Below are 21,137 nucleotides of genomic sequence, written 5' to 3' on the forward strand. Positions count from 1 at the left end.
TCCCAAAGGAGCTAATAGAAGATGGGGGCTACACTTTTGAGGGTCCATAACTTTGGACACCCTGAACTAAATTTCACCAGACCTGGGAGGTATCATCAGGAGAGTCTCTTACTGATACCATCCAGGTTTTGTGAAGTTTGGTCCAGGGGGTCCAAAGCTATGGACTTCCAAAGGTGGTTCCCCCATCCTCCATGGTTTCCAATGGGAGATAATAGGAGATGGGGCTACACCTTTGAGGGTCCATAACTTTGGACCACCTGAACCAAACTTCACCAAACCTGGGTGGTATCATTAGGAGAGCCTCCTAAAGATACCCTAAAAGTTTGGTGCTGCTAGCTTAACAATTGCACCCCTGACAGCAGTCACCCCCCAAATTTCCCCAGATTCTCCTTTTAAATCCACCCCCTTCGGCATGGATTTAAAGGGAGAATCTGAGGTCCTCAGTTTAGAAGAAGAAGAAGAGTTTGGATTTATATCCTCCCTTTCTCTCCTGTACGAGACTCAAAGGAGCTTACAATCTCCTTGACCTTCCCCCCTCACAACAAACACCCTGTGAGGTGGGTGGGCTGAGAGAGCTCCAAAAAGCTGTGACTAGGTCAAGGTCACCCAGCTGGCCTGTGTGGGAGTGCACAGGCTAATCTGAATTCCCCAGATAAGCCTCCACAGCTCAAGCGGTAGAGCAGGGAATCAAACCCGGTTCCTCCAGATTAGAATGCACCTGCTCTTAACCACTACACCACATTGAAAGTGATGCTGTTTCACAGTGGGGGATAATCCACTGCAAAACAGCATCACTTTCAATGTTGTTTAACTGGGGACCCCAGATTCTCCCTTTAAGGTGGATTTTTATTTATTTTATTTATTTATTTATTTATTGTTTAAACTTTTATACCGCCCCATCCCCGAAGGGCTCTGGGCGGTGTACAGTATGAATACAATATTAATACAAATAAATAACTAAAACCATTAAAACAGCGGTAACAACAATAAGAACAATAATAATAGAGGCGTCCGACTAACCCCATTTTTTAAAAAATTCTCCCCGGAGGAGGAGGACAGGTCCCAAGATGACAGGCCCAGATGTAAAGGGCCCAACTGGGGGGGGGGGCGCCATTCAGCGGCTGGTCCCTCCAAAGGCCCGGCGGAACAGCTCCGTCTTACAGGCCCTGCGGAACTCATTGAGGTCCCGCAGGGCCCTGACAGCCGGAGGGAGAGTGTTCCACCAGGCCGGGGCCAGAGCCGTAAAAGCCCTGGCCCGTGTGGAGGCCAGCCGCATCATTGAGGGGATTTAAAAGGAGAATTTGGGCTCTGTAGTTTAAACACCATTGAAAGTGATGCTGTTTGGGGGTGGATTCCAGCATCACAGCGGCTGCCCGGGGGGGGGGGGGGCTCAGATTTTGCACCGGGCTCCATTTTCCCTCTATGCCTCTGCCCAGAGGGGAGGGCAGAAGGAGCTGCCAGCTGGGAGCCCAGCTGGTGGGGGGCAGGGGAGGGCAGGGCGGGGGAGTCTGCCATCCCCGGCCTTGGAGAGCTGCTTTTATAAGCGCTAGGCCAGGGGCGGGGCTTGGGGAGGCATGGCCATGCCCTAGGAGCGGGTGGGGGTGTAACCCCCCCGAACTCTCCCCCCATAAAAATCTATACCTATGTCCCTAGCTGAGGTCCATAAGAATATAAGAGCCCTGCTGGATCAGAGCAGTGGTCCATTTATTCCAGCAACCTGTCCCACATATTCCAGCCAACCAGTTACTCTGGAGAACAAACAACAGGGTATAGGGGTCAAGACCTTCTCCTAATGTTGCCCCCTAGCAAAGGTATTAAGAAGTTTATTGCATTAGGATCTGGAAGAGTTTTTTTCAGTCACATTGGCTTGCAGCCACTGATAGATCTATTGTCCATGAGATCTATCTAACCCCTTTTAAACCTGCCTATGACTGTGGCCATCATTACATCCTTTGAATAGAATAGAATAGAATAGAATAGAATCTTTATTGGCCAAGTGTGATTGGACACACAAGGAATTTGTCTCCGGTGCATATGCTCTCAGTGTACATAAAAGAAAATACATTTGTCAAGAATCATAAGGTACAGCACTTAATGATTGTCATATAGGTCTAGTAAGCAATCAGGAAACAATCAATAGTAATAAAAACATAAAATGTAAAATCATAAAATAAAATGAAATGTCAGCACAGGCTATAGTCATACAGTCATAATTGGAGATGGGTAATAGGAATGATGGGTAATAGGAATGATGAAAAAAGTAGTGCAGTAATTATATAATAAATATATAATAAATAGTTTGACATTATCGAGGGAATTATTTGTTTAACAGAGTGATGGCATTCGGGAAAAAACTGTTCTTATGTCTAGTTGTCTTGGTGTGCAGTGCTCTGTAGCTTAATGTTTAGAGGGTAAGAGTTGAAACAGTTTATGTCCAGGATGCGAGGGGTCAGTAAATATTTTCACAGCCCTTTTTTTGACCCGTGCAGTATACAGGTCCTCAATGGAAGGCAGGTTAGCAGCAATTGTTTTTTCTGCAGTTCTGATTATTCTCTGAAGTCTGTGTCGATCTTGTTGGGTTGCAGAACCAAACCACACAGTTATAGAGGTGCAGATGACAGACTCAATGATTCCTCTGTAGAACTGTATCAGCAGTTCCTTGGGCAGTTTGAGCTTCCTGAGTTGGCACAGAAAGAACATTCTTTGTTGTGCTTTTTTGATGACATTTGGATAGTAGGTGACCATTTGAGGTCATGAGATATGATGGAGCCTAGAAAGTTAAAGGTCTATACTGTTGATACTGTGGTGTCTGGTATTGTGAGAGGAGGTAGGATGGGAGGGTTTCTCCTGAAATCTACCACCATTTCTACGGTTTTAAGTGTGTTCAGTTCTAGATTGTTCCAGTGGCACCACGAGGCTAGTTGTTCAACCTCCCGTCTGTATGCGGTTTCATCGTTGTCTCGAATGAGACCAATCACTGTTGTATCATCTGCAAATTTCAGTATTTTAACAGATGGATCATTTGAGATGCAGTCATTGGTATACAGAGAGAAGAGAAGTGGTGAAAGTACACAGCCTTGGGGCCCCTGTGCTCATTTTACAGGTGTCTGATGTAATTTTTCCTAGCTTCACCTTCTGTTTCCTATCTGTTAGGAAGCTTGTGATCCACTTACAAATATGCTCAGGTACTGCTAGCTGATTTAGTTTGGTTAGAAGAATGTCCGGTCTGATAGTATTGAATGCTGAACTAAAGTCAACAAAGAGGACCCTTGCATAGGTCTTTGGCGATTCAAGATGCTGTAGGATATAGTGCAAAGCCATATTAATAGCATCATCTGTCGATCTATTTGCTCGGTATGCAAATTGCAAGGGGTCCAACAGTGGATCCGTGATGGTTTTCAAATGGTACATCACTAGCCTTTCAAAAGTTTTCATAACTACAGATGTTAGAGCAACTGGTCTGTAGTCGTTCAGTTCCTTGATGGAAGGCTTCTTCGGCACTGGGACGATAGTGGAGTGTTTGAAGCAGGAAGGAACATAGCACATCTCTAGTGATTTGTTAAAGATTTGGGTGAAGATGGGGGCCAATTGGACAGCACAGACTTTTAGGCAAGAAGGTGTTATCTTGTCTGGGCCTGGTGCTTTTCCAGGCTTCTGTCTGTGAAATAGATCTTGCACTTCCTTTTCTGAGATCACCAATGAAATGGGTTCAGTTGTAGGAAGTTTGGCTATTGTTGGTGCATCTGAGATAGAGGTTGTGGAGAAAGGTGACTGTAGATTGTTTTCAAACCTACAGTAGAACACGTTCAGGTCGTCTGCCAATTGCTGATTTCCTTCAGCTTGGGAAGGTGGTTTACTGTAACCGGTGATATTTTTGAGAGTTTTCCACATGTTTGCTGTTTCGTTTGGTGAAAACTGATTTTTTTAGCTTTTCAGAGTAGTTTCTTTTTGCTGCTCTGATCTCCTTTGTTAATACATTTCTGGCCTGATTGTACAGCATTCTATCACCCTTTCTGTAGGCCTCTTCTTTGGAGCGACGTCACTGCTTTTGTTTAGCTGTGGACCAAGGTTTGTCGTTCCTATATATACGCATAGTTCCTGGTTGGTATACAAAGATCTTCACAGAAGCTGACATATGATGTTACAGTATCTGTGAGTTCATCCAAATCTGCAGAGGTGTCTTTAAAAATATTCCAGTCTGTACAGTCAAGGCAAGCCTGCAGCTTTAACTTTGGCTCTTCAGTCCAAGTTCTCACTGATTTAGTTATTGGTTTTGTGGCTTTAAATCTTTGTTTGTAAGCAGGTACAAGGTGAATCATGCAATGATCAGAATGGCCTACAGCTGCTCGTGGTAAAGACCGATAAGCATCTTTCAGTGTTGTATAGCAGTGGTCTAAGATATTCTTGCCTCTGGTGGGACAGTTGACATGCTGAAAGTATTTTGGTAGGTCTTCCCTTAAGTTTGCTTTGTTTAAATCTCCCAAAATAATAACCAGTGAATCAGGGTATTTGGCTTCAGCCTCCATAATCTGATCAGTTAGAGTTCTTAATGCCTTTTTTACAGACGCTTGTGGATGAATATAAACCAAAAAAAAACAGAACTGAATTTATCTCTCGAGGGGAATAAAAGGGTTTGCAATTAATAAGTAAGGACTCCAAATTTTCATCACAGAATTTTTGAATTATTGTTATGTCTTGACACCAGCTTTTGTTGATGTATATACATAATCCTCCTCCTTTTTTCTTCCCTGATAATTCTGCAATCCTGTCTGAACGAAATATCTGAACGAAATATCTTTGGCAGCAAGTTACACATTTTAATAATGTATTATGTACCAATAGTGTACCGGACTGGCTCAGGAAAAGAAGGAAGTAAACATAGACACAGAGATGGTTCAGCTTCTTTCGCCTATGAACCTCACCAATCTAAAACTCTCTTTATACATGATGTGGCAGAATGGACATGTGTTTTGAAACAGGTAGATCTTCATGCAACATGTCTAGTTTGCTCCAACATTAAAGTGCATGCATAGGTTAATTATTTTGCATTCTAACTTACTTTTAAATAGAAATAAAACATTTCTCCTTATGTCTAAAAGATTATTTTGAATCTTTGATTTCATTAAATTTCAGTCATTGTGAATTGGTGATGCATATTATTCTGTATCTGTGGCTCCGCACCTTTGAATTGGAGTAAAATTTGTATTCCGCACCTTTGAATTGGAGTAAAATTTATGTATTTTTTAAAAAAAGTTAATTTAATAAGTTCAGCATCTGCTTAAAAGTACCAGAAGCCAGTTTCCACAGCCTTTGGGGATCTAAATTTCCCCCTTCCACTTTTTGTATTTGAATTTTTCAGGAAAATGTTGAAACTAATAGTGAAATCAAGTTAAAAGAAGAAACAGAAAGAAGGGGAGTGCAGTAAGAAAATAAGAAGATTTTTCTAAGATGGAGCTAGCAGTGCATAAAATCATTTCATTTCAGTATATTCTATATCACCTCTACATAACTAATGAGAAAGGGTGGGTGGGTTAGACTAGACACATGAGAAGTGAAAGCTTTCAGCTGCTTACACAGGATCAAACAAGCAATGTCAGCATCCTCCACCAACCTCAAAATGAGCAGTATTGTACACTGCAGTTCAGTGGTATGGAACCTCCCTCCTTTTTATTTTGGGCATTATGCAGAGCAATAGCTTGGGACTGCAAACATACATTCACACACAAACTCTAGTTTTAAAAGCTTGTGCTTTGGTCTTCTCTGGACAGGGGCACAGGGTAAGGACATCAATTGTATTTTTCCAGGTGTGGATCCAAAAATAAATGCAAATGTATTTTTTTGAAAAGCAGATGTTCAGATGCCATATCAGCGAAATGTCTGTTTCATTTTCTAGCTGATGTGTAGAAAAAGATTACTCAGAGCTATTTTTTGTGAAAGTGAAGGTCCACAAAAACTGGCAAGCTGATAGTATGTCTTGGTCTTTAGCTATTTCTCTCCTTGGGTGGCACCTTGTCCTTCTATTTGTAAACCACTCATCTAAGCAATAGACTCCTTTTTCTTGAAATAGGAACAGTTTCCTTGAAAATGCATGGCTTTTGCAATATGCACTGTTGGAATTGTTGTCAATCTAGCTCTGCACTTTCTTACCCAAGAACTATACACAAATATACTATATATTACTGTCTAGTCATTGGAGTACACGGTGGAACATCTTATCAATGCAGCTGTGATGTCATATCCAACCAGAAGGCACGTTTGAGTCCTTTTTGGTAAGGAAAGTGCATTAATGTGCGCTAATGTAGAGTGGATCCAAGCTATTTTACAAGCCGCTGCTTCTGTATAGATGTAATTTGAGATTCATTGTCCTGTCAAGTCTGCTTGAGATATTCATAAATGAACTTTCAACTGTCATTTGTGCTGACAGCCACATGTGAGATTGCTAGTTTAAAAGGCTTATAGTAACTGACTTTATTGAACTGAACCACTTGTATTTAGAAGTCATCACTCGCTCACACATATTACTCTGTTGAGAATAGTCCAATCAGCTTTGCTCAGTGCTAAGCATAGAAATAGAAATGTTCATGTTGCAACTATTTTTAGGTTCTACTGGAAGCCATGGGAAAGCAAATAATGTACGGTAGTTCTGTGTTTGCATGTGTGTGCTCCTTGCTATGGCCCCTCTGCACGTGGCGTTTGTCAATACAGGTCCCAGGATTGCCAACATAGTATTTTTGATGGTCAAAGCGAACCCCTCCTCCCTTTTTTCACCAGTAGAAAAGTTGGCGAGATCCAACCTTTATATCTATAATTACATACAAGCACTGTTTGCTCAAAGGGAACTATTTTGCTAAAGCATTAAAATGAACACAGCCTTATTTCACATGAAAGCACAGTAGCATAAAAATCAGACACAACTCTTGAGAGAGTTTGGCCACAGCAAGTGCAGTGAGTTGAAGGAAGACAAGCAAATCAGTCAGGAGGATGAAGACATTGCTCTTTGCTTCCTACATCCATCTGCTTCAGTTGGCTACATCAGCAGGCTGGTTCTACCAAGGAAGCACAAAGGACTTGACTAGTCAGCAAGGCTCAAAGTGAGAATCCACATGCTAAAGCCATAAGCTATAAACCCATCCAGTGAGTGCCAATTGTCTTACCACAAGACTAAAGGAATGCACATCCTCACATACATTGTACAAGTGGATCAGCTGTTGTCACCTGTAGAAGGAAAAATTGTATTGGCTGTTGTGAGTTTTCCAGGCTGTGGCCATGGTCTGGTAATTTTTGCTTTTAACATTTCATCCACATCTCTTGCTGGCAACATTAGGAGCAAAAACTATCAGACCACAGCTACACAGAATGGAAAACCCACAACAGCCAGGAAATTTTTTATGATCCATTCCCACCTAATTGGTAGTCACATAAATAACGGCCCCAGAATCAACTGGGATGTAATTGCAACAGGGGGCAGGGCACATGGTGAGCTCCGTGGGGTGAGCATGTGTGCCCTGGGCCGGCTGGCCGGCTGAGCCACACCTGGCCCTGATTGTGTGATATGCACAAGTGGAAGGGTAGAGCATGCTCCCTATATATTAGGCAGCACGCGGTTGCTCCGGCCTTCCTCGATGCCAGGAACAACAATTGACCTGCCTGCCCTAATTTAGAGTTGGATTGGCCTCTTGGTTTTGTGACAGCCCTGGTGGTTTGAGCAAAGGAGCACATCCTTGTGTGGAGGCCGGGCTCACGCGTGGACCTCCTTGTGTTTGGGGGCCTCCTAAAGAGGGGTGGGGTGGGCTCATTGTCATGCCACAGGGGTCTCTGTGAATTTGAGCCTGACACCCCAGCTGTCAGGGGGCCACAAAGGGCAGGTGTTCTGGTCCTCCCCAATAGGGATTGGGGATTTCTGTCCTCCCCAATAGGGATTGGGGTTGGTCCCGGGGTCAGCCAGGGGTGCTGACTGGCTGGTGAACGGATGTGCTCCTCTTGCACGCCCAGCTTTCACCTTAATTGTAAATAATAAAAGGGCTGCAGCCCAATTTATTCCAAGAACGTGTCCTGTGGTTATTCACCAGAAAAGCATCTGCACATCTGAGCACAAAAGCTTTTAAGATCTTAGTAACCCAGCTGGATATTTTGTTTTAGAAAAAGTTCCGCAGCTGCCATAATGGTTCTTGTAAAATTCAAAAACAATATTGATATAATGTGTTTTATTAGGACCAATCAATTGACCTAAAATATGGACAGATATTGGGTTTAGGTCACTCTCCTGGATGCATGTGTGAAAGAAAGCCCCTATGACCTCTGCAACTATATGCATTGCATTGTTACAATACTAAGTTTTATATTCATTGGAGTAGGTTGCCGTTCCTTGATACAATCTGAATTCTGTCCTTCCTTTCACCACGAGAAGCCAAGCCACTGGTTTAGTGATAAAAACTGCCCTTAGTCTACATTTGAGAAAACATGTGTGATAAATTAGGGGGGGTGGGCTTTTAATTTCAGAAGAAACAAAATGAGAGGATTGGGGGGTTGGTCTTAGAACTGGCAGACAATGTAGCATTGAGTGTTAACTGACACATTAAGTGTCACTTTCCCTGTATCTTGTTAGTTCTGCTCATGTGGCATTCATCTTTCAGGCAATTGAGGTGATAGTTAACCCACAGCTACTTCTTAGGTTACCACAACGGTGAGATCAGAGATTTTGTAAGACATGCACTCTATCATCACCCACTAGTGAGGAAAGAAACAGAAAGAAACAGCCACCCAGAATGGCAGAGATAAGAGAGAGACCAGATGCTCCTACTCTCCCCATGGATTATATTTGAAATAGGTGAGACTGCATTCCTTCCCCTCATGATCTAGATCTGTAATGGAATTAGCTGGTTTAGGATCTGCAAAGCTACAAAATGGGAGAGAAACATAGGCAAAACAAAAACCTGGAAGTATTTAATGTTCTGGGAAATGGACAGTTGAGCGAACTGCTTTGAAGCATGTTTAGTTTCCAAAAGATTTATTATGTTCAAAGCACTGAGACCACACCAAAGATTACCTGGCTGCATTTTAAACATAGTAAATAGAAAATGGGTGCATAAGAGCACGCGGTACATTTTTGTTTTGTTGACATTTTCTGTTTAAAGAAAAGGTCTTTATTAGGTGGTAGGGTGAGTGAACATCTTTTCTTGTGTTCCTACTTTTTTAAAAATGCTGTATAAGCATGCAAATTAAGCAACAAGATAATGGCAAGGAAGGACTGAACTACCTACACAGAGAGAGAGAGAGACTTATCTTCTTCAGATAACACTGCTGTGTTTATTTATTAAAGGATGGAAACATGTCCAAACTGTTTGTCCCCTGCTCCAAATGTTTCTCTGGGCAGAGCCTATCTGTGAAGAACTTTGCACAAAGAAGGTCCCTGTCTTTGTTTGCCTCTTTCTCTAAGGGTAGAGGTCATGTGCTTTCAAATCCACAGCCTCAGTTCCAATTTAAGCAGCTGTTCAAACACAACTGGGAGGAAATTTGAAGCAGATCCTGTCATAGAAACACACGTTTCTGCTCATGTTGCCAGAATGAGCAGGTTGCTATGGATTTTGGTCATTTTTATTATCATTACTATTTGGACACTTCTGCTATTGTATTTGCTGGATAAATCTTCCAAATATGCTTGCTTGAAAATAGAAGAATCTGAAACTTCCATTTCAGAATAAGTGGGTTTGTATTTTCAGATATCAACAAGATCAAGTTGGAAGTTCATTTTCTTTTGCCTACTGAATCTCTCATTTATTATGGTAAAATATGGAATTCCTTCCTAGCCTTGACACACAAGATGGATCCCAAAATTGGCATCCATTTTGTGGGGAACGGTGTCTTGCTCTTATGCAAGTCTTTGGCTTTCAAATGGCACCCCTTAATGAGTCCGACTGTTTCCAGGGCAAATTAGAGGATATGTTGGGAGGAGATTATTGCATTCCAACTTTTTAAAGGTTTCTGGTTATGGAGATGATTCTAATAGTAATCATAGCAAGATAGGAAAGTTTTCACCTGTCCATGCTGTTTTTCTATCTGAAAAAGCTGTGCAGCTACTTACTATTTTGTCTGAAGGCAAAATTGTGATGTCATTAGTACAGATATGGATTTCAATGTGACTTCTCTTGATTGACATGGAAAATGAACTTTAGAAGTGTGAATAGATTAACAGTAATTTTTGGTTAATAGGCTTTCAGTTTTACATGAAACATCTTTTGAATGAACTGTATTTATTTATTTAGGTAGGTAAATAGGTAACTTATATGCTACCTTTCTGCCACATCAAGGCCACCAGCAGCAATCTCAGCAACTGTAGAGTAAATACTTCAACCATTAGTTGGTTCCTTCTCAGAGGCTTGGTTCAGCAACTAAACTCTTCTATGTAACAAGTTCAATGTCCCCCATTTCATTTAGTTTGCAGCAGCCCCATCTCCCAGGGTCTTTTGAATGTTGGAATGCAGTCACAGCCAAAGGTCATGCAAAAACAGTGTGTGGTGGCCTGAGGTGTGTGAAAGCCAGCTGAGCCCAAGGCCACATGTGTTCGCCTGAGCACCCCACCTGGACTGAAGGGCAAGGCAAAATGGAGAGTTCACATTCCCTTTCCTTGCCCTGAGGTGAGATTCTTACAGCAGCAAGGCCCAAGAATGTGTTCTCACTTATAGGTGAATCAGTGTATTAACTTCCATTGCTCTTTCTATCCTTTTTCACATCTCTGAAGGCCAAGATGTTGGTACAATCGTAAGCAGAGAGCTAAGATGTTAGCGCCATCTTAAGTAGAATTTTAAGTCCAGTGAATCAACAGACTTGGAAAATCTGCTTAGCTGCTTATTTCATTGCTTCAGGGTGGACATTCATCTCTTCATCAAAGTGCACGTTTGCTTCAAAAGCTTTCTGCAAGAAATGTAAAAATAACCTCCACAGACAGGAATTCAGTCAGACCTGGCTTTGCATCACTCCTGAACTTTCCAAGAGCCTGTAGGAACAGACTTGGCATGCAGCAAAAGCAGTTGCTTGCTAAATAACACAACTGGCCATGACTTCTCTTTCTTCACCTGATATCCCTTCCCTCCTTGACATCATTTTAAAGAGGAGGGGGGGGGGCGAGCCACAAAAATACATTTTTTTCCTGAAGCCAAATCAAATAGATCACAGATGGCCCCCTGAATCTGTGTACTCTTTTTCTGATTTGCTGAAGGTGAACCTACAGCTGTGCTTGATTTTGTTACTAAGTTGATAAGCACAGCATAAGCTCCAGTTCAGCAGCCAGGAAAATATCTATGCAGATCCACAGAGTCTTATTGTTTTCCTTATAAGGGATAACTCAATTGACCTTCAAAGTAATGATCCAAAATCAGATTGGCGGTACAATCCTGGCCAGGTCTACTCAGAACATCACTCAAGTCTATTCAATGGGGTTTACTCCCAGGAAGGTGTCCTTTGGATTGACCTGTGCAGCTGGATCTACAGAACATCCCAAGAAAGGAGATTCAATTCTGCTATGTTTGCAGAATTAATTCATTTCATTATTAATCTATATATATAAAAAGCTAACAGTGTTTTTTGTTGATGTTAGTATAACTCAGGAACTGCTGGGCCAATTCCTCTGAAAATTCCCAGCCACTATAGTCAGCCAGGTGAGAGTGTTTTTAGATGTTCACAAACCTGAAATTTCACACCTGGCCCAGGTAAAATGCCTTTTCCTGGCGCTCCATGGTGAAGGACATGCAGCTGCCTGTGTGTAACTGTCACCCTTAGAATGTTCGTGCTGCTTAGAATGTTCACTCAGATGGCCAGATATGAGCTGTGGAAACAGTACATAGGCAGTAACTCAAGTGGAAGTGAAACACATACACACACATACACACAAGGGAGAGGGAAGGGAGGGAGAGGAAAGGGACGGAGGCATGCAAGGAAAGAGAAGTGAGAAAGGGGAGACAATGAGGGGTGGCATGCAAGGGAGGGGAGGCAGGGGGCCCAGCATCTTGATATGACCCACCCACCCTAGCGGAGGAAAAGGGAAGGGAGGGAGGGGCCAGGCACCCTAGATTCCCTGAATACTGTGGTTACAGTTAAGAAAACCAGGCACGCATTACTCAGGAGTAAGCTTGGTACAGCAACTGTGACATACTTTGAATGGCTGCGTCGCGCCCCTCAGAGGGTTTCCTCAGAAGTGACACCCATTGCCACCAACCAAACTTATTCCCAGGTAAGATCATGACCTAGATGTGTGGGAGGGGTGCCTTTCCATCCCCCCCCCCCAAGGAATGCGGGCACACACATCACTGACATCGCACAGTATCAGGCTGCGTGTTTGCATGAGCACATACTGCTGGCCTCTGCAATTGATTTGCTGCTACTGTTCCTTTCCCATTTCACCACGATAAGCCACGGCAATGCGTGGCCAGGCCCCGCTAGTAGGCAGATAAAATCTATGTTCTGAAAAATCACTGAATTATCTTGGTAAAATGGCGGATCACCAATAGCATACATTCTGTTTTGCCATTTTTTCCACTTGTATGTCAAATGGATACTGGTATAATCATTTGGGATGGGAAAAAAACCAGGTTGCCTGCAGAAGGGCTGGGGGAGGATTTGCCTCCACAAAGTTGAACAGATTACTTTTTGGGACAAGTTCACATGACTTTCCAGTTGATTTTAATAAATCTGACTGTCTTGCAGAGACCTCTTTAATTTTAGTGGGGACTGAATGTAGGTTGATGGGAACAAAGAATGGAATGTGCGTGTAAGTGAGGGACTTTCCTCTGAGTCTGCTGTTTTTTATTGAGAGATGATAAAGTGATATAAAGGGAAGGGATGAAATACTACAGCTGCTAGCCAAGTAGACATTTTTGATTGCTCGCACGTCCCAGGAAATCCAACCAAAATAGATACTATTCTTCAAAGATCTTTGAATAGTCTGTTGGTAAAAAGACATGCTTCTTCCCAATATTTTAAGGAGGGGTTCAAACAAATGGGAAAAGATTTAAGTTCATTATGGATCAATATTCTGTAATATTAAAATTTTCCTTACCTGGGTAAGCGTATAGATTGGGCTGCTAGGCAGAGAGCTATGCATCACTTGAGATTTCTTTTGAATATGGTATATTCAAGATATATTTGACACTCGTAACCATTGTTTTCAACTTTTTTAAAAAAAAAACCAGATTCATCATTTTCACGACATAATCTCAAATATGACCTTGTTGGAATTCCTGGGCAGTGTTCCACATACATATAAACTAAATTTGTTATAACTCCTATAGAGAGTTCAAAGAAAAAAGGCAGTTGCTGAAAAATGCATTACAGAGAAATCTGAGGATAGGGAACAAGAAAAAAGAGGGAGTACTGGAAGGTGCACCTATGCATTACATAGGCTTCAGGTTTGTTAGGGAACCATAGAAGGCCTTTGCATCATACAGACAAGGTGAGTTTTGTGCCTCTCGGACGCCCTTTTCTGTTTTCAAATAGGCAGTGAGAAGTAGCTTTAGCCTCTGCCTCCTGCTGTTTTTGAGTTTCCAAACTGCCCTGTGGAGCTGCTATTGGTTGTGCTGTAATAACCACATTAATTATGCAACTATACATACGTTTCACAACAGAGCCAATAGTAGCTGCACAGGGCATTCTGCAGATGGAGGAACAGTAGGGGGAGAAGCTTCTCCCTGGCAGCTTTGGAAAAAAAAACCTGAAAAGTGCCGGCGTGCACCTGGGAAGAACAAAACTCCCATTGCAGATGTGACTCAAAATTATTGTTTCACTCCACCAACAAACACAAAGAGTTTGTAATGTGTAGATAGAGCTGAAAGATGGGACACAGAATTGTGAGGGAGAATTTATTTGCTTTAGGTTACAGAGCAAAAGAAGAATTAACAGAAGAAGTGGTTTGAGAAATGCGGTACAGGGAGAGAAGAAAATGCACAATGGGAGGAAAGAGAAAGATCAGGATAATAGATAATAATTACAAACAAACAACTTATGAAAACTAACAAAAATACTTATTACAATTTAAATGAGTTGTTTCTTTGTAATTATCTACTCTGGTTACTGTACCATTTTGACCCTCTTAACTGAAGTATGAGAGAAAGAGCAATGCAGTTGGGATGCTGTGTGGTTTCTGGGCTGTATGGCCGTGTTCTAGCAGCATTCTCTCCTGATGTTTCACCTGCATCTGTGGCTGCTCTGAAGATGCCAGCCACAGATGCAGGTGAAACGTCAGGAGAGAATGCTACTATACAGCCCGGAAACCACACAGCACCCCAGTGATTCCGGCCGTGAAAGCCTTCGACAATACGTTGAGCAATGCAGTTGTTTAGCCCTGCACTTGGTTGAGTTAGTCTGAGATCATTGGTTCACAGCACTTCAGGTTACCTAGCTCTTCTAAAATTATTTCCCTCACACCAACCACATTGGACTGTCTGGCTCTAAGACCAGCCAGGACAAGGTGGCATGCAAGTCAACATTGGTGACTCAATTCTCATGGCTTCTGAAGGCTTCGGTTCAATGAGGAACTGGCCTTGAAATATTGGGAATTCAGTCAGTTGTTGAAAATAAACACTCTTCTCACTCATGTCATTCTTAAATGTGGTAAAAATTAAGTTTCCCTCAAACTGCCTTCCAGAATGTCCATGGTTTTCCATGGGTTCCTTGATCTTGTTTCTAAGTCTAGACTGCTGTGAAGATAACTTCTGTTTACTGTGCATAAAGATAGCATGTCAGAGTTCTTGGAAGATATGACTCATTAAAGCAAAGAGATCCTTAATTGTAATGTATCAGCCTTCCTGAGTGTCTCAAGTTTCAGTTTCACTAAATCATTCTTTCAGATCACTTCTTTTTATATCTTCATTTTTATCACATTTAGGTAGTCTGTGGGGTTTGGGTGTTGTACTAAGTAAGTCAAGGCATTAATACAGACTTGACAAAGGACATGAAGTGGAACAGTTTGGTCTGTAGCACCAACGAAAACAGATGGAGGAAACAGAACCATGTGTGATGTCAGACATGCAGAAATGTGGATCTTGCTAATTTATCATGTGAGACTGCTGACAAGCAAGTGACAGTAATTGATGCTCCCCTTGAGATGCAATCTGGAATTCTTGCACCAGGAAAAAATCATTTAAATGCTGTATAAGTGGTGAATAACTGCCCAGCTTAATTGTTTCCCAATGCTACTATTTCAGAATATAGTGTCAGTGGCAGGCTTACAATAAGCTAAATTAACCATATCCAGGTCACACATATCTGTTTGATTTCTTATTACATAAACTATTAAATGAGCCACTGCAATGTATTGGGAATTTCTGAACTAAATGCAGTGACTGGATCCATACGTTGACTGGACAAGCTAAGTGCTTGGAACAGTTTTCATGTGACACAGTTCTCACGTGACAGGTTGTTTTGAGCCAAATACAGTTCTCACATGCAGACCTAACTCTATACCATCTCTGAACATAATAGTAAAGACCCAAACAATTGCATATCAGCACAGAAGTACAAGAACGCAGCGCAGCAGCGGCGACCTGACTCCGCTTCCCTTCCCCCAGGACGGCATCAGGCCGCCCTAAACAACAACCCTTTAAAGGGTTGTTGTTGGGGAGGAAGCGTCTTCCCGGGCGGGCGCTGGGTGCGATCGCGCCGGGCCAGGGAAGATCGCTGTCTTCCATCTCTTCATCCATCCACGATGTATCTTCAAATATCGCTGTTGCTGAGCCGAGCAGCCCTCTCACTTCACACTGTCCTTCTCGGACCTCCAGGGGCTCCAGGAGGGCAGCGCTGGGCTGGGCCAAGCACGGGCCAGCAGGCTTAATTTCTACTTGAGGACATTGTGAGTCGGACGGAGGGAGCCGGGAAGAGGCGGATCCGCGGCGAGTCCGCCTCTCCAAGTGCGGCAAGGCCTCTGTGCTTGGCCTGTTTCTCGCGATCGCTTTGCTTCGCGAAGGGAAGTATTTCCCCATCAGCCAGAACTCTTTTGCCGGGCGCGGCGCCGAGGTGGCCGTGCGGAAACGGCCATAGATTCAGTCCTTCTAGCAGAGGTTTGGAATACAACCTCTTTAGCACTTTTCATCCTTGAATGTTCCTTTGAACTATAAGTTCAACTATCATACGTTATATAGCAATATTATTTTTTATTCTACCTGAGCTATTAATAGTATATACGTAATGCTCAGGAAAGTGTCACTTTCTACCAAGGTAGGGCTGAAGAATAGAATAGTTCAGTATGGAACTCAAATGGTGATTTTCATGTAAAAGAAAACAAAGATAGTCTTGTAACAGAAACTGTTGATGAAAATTCAGCACTTGTCTCTAACTTGTACTAGTAACTTGCCACCACATTACAAAACAGCTGAAAAAACAAATTATGTAACTTGAGTGTATTATGCAATAAACCAAGGCAGCTAACTGCCTAAACCCTTTAACATTTTTTTCAATCTACAGCGAAATGAACTCCCCCCTCCCCCATCCTGCCACACACCTGAATATCTTAGAAAGGAATATGCATTATTCCATTTTACTGATGATCAAAATTGTTTCGATAAATATTTGCTGCTAAAATCTAAATACTCTTCCCTAATCTCAAAAACAGATCAACCACCAACCACTGATCTATATTGAATTAAATGGGACCTAAGATCATTGTTCTCTCCTGGCCACATCTTCTCTTGTTTTCCTGATGTTAAAAAGTTGAAAAATGACGCTCCTGGTTTTCAAAGTGACAACATTGCTGTAATATTTCTTAAGGAATGTATTTGTGTGCATTTAATTTTGATGGGTCTTGATGTTTTCTTCATATTAAAAGGAGTTTAACTAAACTTCTGCATAAAGCCTTAAGCTTTTCTTGCAGTAATCAGACTCATAAAACATACATAGATATCCAAAGTCAAATATTAAAAATTGAAAAATCAATGCCTCTCCCTACTAATAGCTTTTAAAACATCTTTACTAATATACAATTAAAAAACACAGTGTCAATGTAACCCCCATGCCCAGAATGGGTTGGCCCAGTAAGGGGTGGAGACTCAGAGCAGCAAGAGGCTGCAGGAGAGAGCTCTTTGGGGAAGACAAGGCTACCAGACTCGGACCTTGATTTCTATAAGCCCTTAACACCTTGTTAAGGTAATTGCAATATTGTTGGGATCTACTGGGAAGGTAGTTGTTGTTTTTGCTATGTTGTAAATGTTGGAGTTTATTGTTTCAGGGTTTTCTTTTGTGGTTGTAATGGGTGAGAGTTCTCCTGGAGACCTTCATCATGTTGCAACCTGTTCATCAAGCCCTTGGAGTCTTCAGGAGCCAGCCAACTTGCAAAGAAGAATTTGGACTTGGCAATATCAGTAGACTGTAAATAGAAGGACTTGAAATGCAACCTGAACAGGACTGCAAAGTGTAAATGTTGATGTTTTAAAAGTGTAAATTGTAAAGAAAAGTAAACCATTTTGTTGTTTAAAAATTGTTGTTGCAACTCATTCCAAGTGCTGCCCCACAGAACCCACAGTTAGAGGTTACATCAACACTTTACATTTACTTTTTAACAAATGGTCTGTCCAAAATACAAGGACTCCCCACTTTTTCACAAGAACAGGATTAATCTTTTCTCTATGTTCTCTCTTACTTACTTATACTTACTATACTAGTTCTACAACAGTTGAGTACACACACTACTGTCCAATGCATGGTCCCCGAATCCGATTTTACGGCCCTGGGCTGGGCCAAATGTGGCCCCCCCCTGAAGGTATTTATCCAGCCCGGCCAGGTACATGGCAGCAGCCGATGGTCTCCATTCATGTGTGCAGTGGGGGGCTCGAGGAGAGAGGGAGGGAACCAGCTCCAACGTGGCCGCTGGGATTGCAGTTACATGATGATGTGGCACCCCCCAAATCTCCAATGAATTTTCTGGACCCAGAGTTGGAAACCTTACATGTGGCAAACGCTTCAAGGCCCGGCCCTCTTCCCTCCTCAGCTACCTTCCATGTGTTGCTCTCAGGCTTCTCTGGAGTCCACCACTCCCATTGGGTACATCAGCCAGGTTGGCGTAATCAATCAGCTGGATGCTAGAGGAAAGGAAACCCAGGAAGATACCTGATCCTGGGTTAGATGGAATGTTTCATTGGGAAAAGTTCTGCTTTTTTCTTTTTTACAGGGGGAAGGTATTCCACAGTCTCCCCAACAATATTTGGAGCCCACCCTGTACTTGACATACTTTGGTCACTGTTCTAAAAATAGACCATGACAGAAAGGCTGAAAGGTGAAATCAAACATTTTACAATCATTTGTGCATAGGAATTTGTTCATAGTTTTTTTTAGTCCGGCCCTCCAACAGTCTGAGGGACAGTGAACTGGCCCCCTGTTTAAAAAGTTTGGGGACCCCTGGTCCAATGTATAAATCTGGTTTTAGTCATGTTTTTTAGAAAGTGAATCTTATGGAATCCAGGGAAATCCATTTGTGGGCAGATGTTTAGAGCTCCTCAGTTGCAAATTATATTAATTCAACTATACTAATAACAACATAACTCCGTGGCTGGAATGGAATTGGGCCGCAGCCCATTTTATTCAACTGCTGGAAGCTGGGGGAGGCAAGAGGACTCATCAAGCATCGGGACAGCACCCTTGCTGAGACCCGAACCATCCCCGCCCAGTGGGGGAAAAGACAGGAAGTTAGGGATGCCACCAGGGCGCAAGTCCATTCATGACATCCCTTCCTGCTGGTGTGTCTGGCTCGATTGCAAGGCACCACGGCCTGCGCCATGAGCTCACCCCACCCCAAGCCTCTTAATGAGGCCCCCAACCATGGAGAGGTCTGGCTTGCAGGCTCGGCCTCTCCAAAGATGTGATCCGCTGCCCACACCCGCCAGGGCTGCGACAAAATATAACAATAAACAGCAATAACAAAAACCTTGAAACAGAGGGCGGGATGGTGGGCTGATTTCATCTTGGCCAAACAAGGAGGCCGGGATCAGGTGCATGATGCCTTTTAAGTGGGGGAGGGACCTTCCTCCCGCACTTCACATCCCGCCATCTCTACTGCGAGACCGGGAGTTCTGCCTGACGACGCGCCTGCGCACGCTTGCCTTGCTGCCGGGGATTTGCAGACAACCTTTCCTGCCACAATTACGACCCCTGTTGATTCTGGTGCCGTGATTTCCTAAAAGCTATCAGAAGGATCAAGAAGAATGCATGGGGAAATTGATAGATTTAGGTGAAATTGACAAATTAACAAAAATAATGAGAGGGCAAGACCCAGATGAATATCTTAATGCTTGGAAACCATTTACCACCTACCTGATAAAATGCAAACAAGATTTCCTTTCATACACACAAAATAAGTATACTTGAGCGAGGTAAGAAACCTCATCTGGCTGTATCTGTCTTAATTTTGCAGGCATCTAACACACATGCAAAAGGAAAAAATGCTTTTACTTGCCTCATAGCTTTAGATGAGCCCTTCTTTTGTGATCCCAGACATTTTCAGCCTGCTCTATTTCTTTTATTAATAACATTATTAATAATTTATTAATGACAATGGGTGCAAAACAGCTGGCCAGAGCTCAGTGCATATGTGGTATGTACAGTATGATAGAATTTCTGGTCAGATTTTGATAGGAACATAAATTATTTTTGAAGAACCACCAAGATATACATTGCAATGTATTACTGGCATGCAAAGTATATTGCTTTAAATAAAGATGGGCACAGTGTTAAATAAAGACGGGCACAGTGTTAAAGGATCACATAATCTTCAACAACACAAAGCCCATCAAGAAATAAGAATAGTCTTAGTGGTGAAATAAGAATAGTCTTAGCCATGTTCTAGCAGCATTCTCTCCTGACATTTTGCCTGCATCTGTGGCTGGCAAGTTCAGAGGATCTGAAATTCAAGATCCTCTGAAGATGCCAGCCACAGATGCAGGCGAAACATCAGGAGAGAATGCTGCTAGAACACAGCTATACAGCTATACAGCCCAGAAACCACACAGCACCCCAGTGATTCTGGCCATGAAAGCCTTCGACAATACAAAGAGCAGTCTTAATTTGCTAGTAAAGCTAAAAAGAATTGCAAGTATATTTTTTTAGATTCCCTCCTTTCTCCTTGCATGTGTAGGGATGTGTAGGATATGTGAACAGTACTTCTGCATTAATCCATGCATTAATCCACATCAACTGATATGCTGCAATACCGAACATAGAAGGAAGCAAGGAAATTCAAGGACTGCTCCAGATATATCTTCATTTGACGGTGTTAAAACCCCCCATAAATTTAAATACTTGATGTGACAAGTCTTGAGAGGAAGTAACAAGTCTCTTTTCTCGTACTTAGCTCACCGGAGGCACATAAAATGGAGCAGCTTCTTAAGCTGAAAATTGCAGCATAAACTAACAGAATTATTACATTTCAGCACACTGGATGTGTAGGATTTATGTTTTTTATGTTTACTTAATGTTTGTGTTTTTTTTTTAAACGTGCCTCAAGCCTCTGGCACAACTCAGTAACACTGTCAAATGCAGGTGGAGCAGTCCCTAAATTTCCTTGCTTTCTTCTATAGTGCAACATATCAGTTGATAGCGTGGAATAATGCGGAAGTACTGTCCGCATACCCTACACATCCAGCATGCTGAAACATAATACTACTGTTAGTTTATGCTGTTAATTTATTTGACCCTTTTCACAGATTTTTCATTTTTCACTGTATATGAAAACATCTGTTATTGGAAACCAGTGCTTTCCATCTTAGCAAATTTATTGCGAAAGGTATTCCCATAACTTATTGTGGGTAGTTGTGTTTTTCTGTATGCTTAGTCTGTATGCTGAGTTTAGTCTGTATCTATGATAATGATTCTTCACACATCAAACTCTGAGAACAAGTTGAAGTCCACTGAACGTAGACGCACCAGGATTAAATGGAGGGGGTGGGGAGATTGTCAAAATAGGTACAAGCTATTGTGAACTTAGATTTTTTTTAAAAAAAACCCTGGCAATACACAAGCTGTGAAATGGATAATCCAGTTCTGGCACTTTTCAAGGTGTTTCAGATTTGCGCCATGGCAATATTTTCAATATGTTAAAATAAATGTATCCTGCTGTAAATTATAAATGGTGTTTGGTTACTTTCTACACAAAGTTTACATGGCCA

Source organism: Sphaerodactylus townsendi, linkage group LG10, assembly GCF_021028975.2.
Source record: "Sphaerodactylus townsendi isolate TG3544 linkage group LG10, MPM_Stown_v2.3, whole genome shotgun sequence".
NCBI classification, from domain to species: Eukaryota; Metazoa; Chordata; class Lepidosauria; order Squamata; family Sphaerodactylidae; genus Sphaerodactylus; species Sphaerodactylus townsendi.